This window comes from Durio zibethinus, chromosome 28 (genome assembly GCF_047325235.1).
Source record: "Durio zibethinus cultivar Kanyao isolate XHJ-2024 chromosome 28, ASM4732523v1, whole genome shotgun sequence".
NCBI classification, from domain to species: domain Eukaryota; kingdom Viridiplantae; phylum Streptophyta; class Magnoliopsida; order Malvales; family Malvaceae; genus Durio; species Durio zibethinus.
Window position 1 is genome coordinate 11,048,940 of NC_143189.1, and position 4,768 is coordinate 11,053,707.

The 4,768-nt window shown below is 33.6% G+C and overlaps 1 pseudogene; it reads right to left on the reverse strand.

Moving 5' to 3' along the window:
• Positions 1-3,255: 3,255 nt before the first annotated feature.
• LOC149510752 (putative disease resistance protein At1g52660 pseudogene) lies at positions 3,256-3,735 on the reverse strand (annotated as a pseudogene).
• Between the last annotated feature and the right edge of the window lie 1,033 nt (positions 3,736-4,768).

The following is a 4,768-nucleotide window of genomic DNA, read 5'->3' on the forward strand; positions in this document are numbered from 1 at the left end:
GACTCCTTCTTAGGTCCGTGACATTCTCTCGCACCCAACCTCGTGACGCCCTTGTCACAGAGGCTGGCCACCTTGCCTACCTCCCTCGAGGTGCTTGGCATGGATCGAACGGTTTAGGGCTGGCTCTAATACCACTTGTTACGCCTGAAGCAATAATCATAATAATACAGAAGCAATAGACAACAATCAATAATAAAAAATGCAAGAAAAATAAAGCATACCAAGATTTACGTGAAAAACCCTCCAATGTAGAGGGAAAAAATCACGGACCACTAGAAAAATCTTCACTATCAAATAATAGGTGTAAAAAGTTCTTCTCTAGGTAAAACTAGAGCTAAACAACAACTAGAGAAACAATTGGAGAAATCTTACCAAATAAATGACTCAACAAATACACCTTGGATTTGTTCCTAGAGAGCTTCAAACCCGATCTTCACCGTTCAGAATGTAGAACTTTGAATCATAAATCTCTTGACAAGGTTTCAACTCAATCGGACCACGGATCGACTTTCGTTCAATCAACTCTCCCTTTTCTTTTTTTTTATGCTTTTTTTGGCTTTTCTTCTTTCTCTACTTGGTTTTCGACACACACTTAAAATAACCCCACCTATTTTTTATTAAATAGCTAGGGCTTTGTGTAAAATGAAAGATCAAGGCCCATGGCCTTTACTTGGTCCAAAACCACTTACATGGGGCTGGACCCCATTTTCCTAACAGCTTGCTCTGTCAAACCCAGACTTGAAAATTAGCTAAAGAATTGGCAACTAGGTTTTGAAACATGATAATAGATTTCTAATTAGCTTGAAAAGTAAGTAAAAGAATTGATATATCAGAATTTAAGTATCTGAGCCTGGTTGGTTAACTATGGTAGATAGAGTTTATGCATTAATTTATTGGTGATTGCCCTTTAGTCGATAAATGAATTGAGCTTGAGATGGTATTAGGTTCACAATTTGTTAAATGAAAAGAAGATTGTGGTTTGAACAAAAAAAAAAAGATTGTGCAGCATCAGAGATGACAATGTTGTTGGTTTATAACACATTGATTAAGGCTGTTGTCTTTATTTTTTTGGGTATCGCATTATAAAAGCTTCCTAGTAAGAGTACATGTTGCATTTTTGAAACAAGCATGTAGATAATAATTTGTATTGTTTCTCCTAACATCGAATGTAAAATTTATGATGTGTTCAAGACTTTAAGTATGTTTTAACAAGTCACACTTTAGTTTTATGGTGTGGACAATCATAACACAGCACATGTATGTTTTTTTCACTTTAATATTTGTGTGTGTATGCCTTACACAAAAAAGATAGATATCAGTCCATGAAAGTTAAAGATTAGACCTTGACTATAAGTATTTTTTTTACTACTTTCTAAACTGTCTTAAAGATTAAATTTCAAGCCCTGCATAACCTGATGATGAATAAAGGTGCATGAGCATAGAAAATTTCCAATCATGTGGTTTATTACAGCACAAATTCAAGCTCTGTGAGTTCATTAAAGGTATGATTCTCTTACCAAAAGAAGAAAAAAGATAAGCTTGCAACAAACATGCAGATTTTTCATTATCAAGGAAAAATAATCCATGATGAAGAGAAGCAATCATTTGCAATTCGAAGCTAGTTTTGATATTGTAGTTCTTTGCACTTGTAAGTCACTATGGGGAGATGTTCAGGGGCTTAGATTTGAAACAAGGAGCAAAAGCATTCCTAGTTGTCTCATCCTTTCATTCTAATTCTTTCCACCAGAATTCCCATCCATGAATGGTAATGCCATGTCCTTCAGCATTCTTTACATTGACCGAAAGCTTTTTCAGTTTTGGCCACCAAAATATGGAGATTTTCTTGAGACTTAAAAATTGAAAGGGTTCCTAATAGATGCATTTTAGTTCTGGTAGGTAAGACAAATGAAAAACTTCAAGCTTTTCAAATGGCTTAATACTTTCCTACTTTATTTAGAAGTCCTGCACATTTGGCTGTGCTGATTATTTCTTTGATTTGGGAGCATATTGATATGAAAAGACTAGCAAGGTTTGGGGCAAGCATGAGCCATGTCAAATCCCCCAATTGCATACAGTTGTCTACACTTACTCTTTAAAGGCCATTAAACCATCTGTCCTTTAAAATCATAGAGCTGTGGAAATCAACAGATGTTAGTTTTTTTCTTTGTTCCTGCAACTATGTTTCAGCTTTTCTAAACTCTTACAGTCTAAGATATCTAGCATATTGAGATGCTTCATATCTACTAAACATGAAATATTTAGAATATTTGAAGCACTTAAAAACTAAAAGCATAGGTTTTGAGTGCAACTTTTGTGTGGGAGCTTAAAAATCCTTCAAGTGCAAAGGCACTCCTTATTATGAGACTCAACATACTCAATTGTTTCAAACACTGCAATTCCTTGACAAAGCACTCATTTATTTCCCCTTAATAAAATATTACTTTGCATAATCATATCAGATGAACCACAATTAAGCATTCTCAACACTTTTAAGAATGGAAATATGGATATCAGTTGGTATGGAATTGTATTTAATACAAACGTATAATCCAAGTTCAAATATTTTAGCTTTTGAAAGGACTTGAGCTCATTTGGCAACTGGCTTATACTTGTCTTGGATAGATTGAGATATTGTAGGGAAACAAGTTTTGAAATTCCCTGGGCCAGTTCAGTTATGCCACTATTACAGGATAGGTTTAGCACTCTTAGATTAGGCATAGATTGGAAGAAGTCATTTGTGATTGTCTTTAATGTGTTTTCATTGAGAAACAAGGTTAGCAGGTTGGGACATGAAGTTGTTTCGATTAAACTCCCAAAACAATTTGCCATCAGTGATATCTTTCTTACTGCTTCTTATTTTCTAATCTTTGGTGCTTCAATGAATCAAACACCTTCCTCAAAATTATTGCATTCATTGGCTATCCACAGAGCCATATCACGAATCACATCATGCATTTTCACATAATGACCTTCTTTTTACAATAAACATGCATACCCAAGTGTCCCAATTATGTCATACCTTTGGTTTTGAGCTCCATTTCTGTCATTACATTCATCTAAAAGACCCTCACAAATCCAATAATCTATTAAGTCAATTTTGTGAATAACAAATTCTTTTGGAAATAAAGTACACTATAAAAAGCAAGATCTCACTTTCTCATTAGGTAAATGATCAAAATTGAACTTTAAAAGAGGAAAAACCTTATCCCCCATACTTGAAAATTTTAAGGCACATTTTCTTAAAATCTCAATTACCTAAATCCATTCTTGTGGTGTCTTCTTACAGGTTACGGCTCGACCAATGGTGATAAGTGTTAGTGGCAAACCAACATACTTTTTGGCCATAATTTTCACTAGCATAGGAATATCTGGATACAGGTTGAAAGTATCATTTCCAATATTCTTCTGAAACAAATAGCAATTAAAAGATGGTGGCAAACACTCAACTTTGAAAATTTTGTGGGCTTCCATCAGACCACACACCTTTTCGAAACATGTAGTGAAGATTACCTTGGAGTTATTTTGTTGGTGTAGGATAAGAACTCCAATTTTTGTTAGATCAATTTGGTCCCATAAATCATCCAACAACAAAACAAATTTCCTAGTACTTAAGACTTTGTACATGTCTATAGCATTTTGCTCAAAACTTTTATTTCTCCTCCTATCTTCAGAATATCCTATCTTTTCCCCAATCTCTTCTTGAATCTTTTCAGGTTTTAGGTCTTTAGAAGCCATTGCCCAAATCACAAAATCAACATTGCTAGGATGGCTGAGGAGCATGTTGTTGATTTTGTTGGGCCTAAAGTAACAAACACAACAACGCATAAGTAATATATCATAATAAACCAATAGCAATAGACAACAATCACTAATCTAACAATGCAAAAAAAATAATAATAATAAAGCACACCAAGATTTACATGAAAAGCTCTCTAGTGTAGAGGGAAAAAACTTCATATTATTAAAAAAATCTCCACTATCAAATAATAGATATATAAAGTTCTCCTCTAACTAAAACTAAAGCTAATCAATAACTAAAGAGACAATTTGAGAAATCTTACCAAACAGGTGACTCAACAAATATACCCTGATTTTGTTCCTAAAAAGTTTTAAACCTGATCTCTACTGTTTAGAATATAGGACTCTAAATCATAAACTTGCTAACAAAATTTTAGCTCAATCAAATTACGAATCGATTTTAATTTAACTAAGTCTCCCTTCTCCCTTTTCTTTCTATTTTCCTAGATTCTTTTCTTTTTATTTGGCACCACAGTCTATCATTCTACTCCAAAAACATAGCCCCCTTTTTTTATTGTTAAAGGCTTTATTTTAGGTTAAAAGTCAAAAGCCCATGGCCTTTAATTGGCTAAAACAATTACATGGGGTTGGACCCCATATATTCTTAACAATCTCCCCTTCTAGCCCCATTAAGAAGAGATTCAACACCATAGTAGTTTTCATTTGGAATTTACCTTTGCCAAAAAACTCATTTTGACCAAGTTACTACAAAGTTAAAGCTTTTCCTTAAGAAGTATCTTAGTCAATATATCTACTACATTCTTATTAGTATGGACTTTTTTTAGTAGCATTTGTTATTCCCTAATCACTAAATGTAACCAATAATATCTAACATCAATGTGCTTCATTTTAGCATAGTACATAGCATTCTTACTCAAATTTAAAGCACTTTAGCTATCACAAAATATCATATACTCTTTCTGATTTAACCCCAATTCAAGAAGAAAATGTTTCATCCAAAGCATTTCTT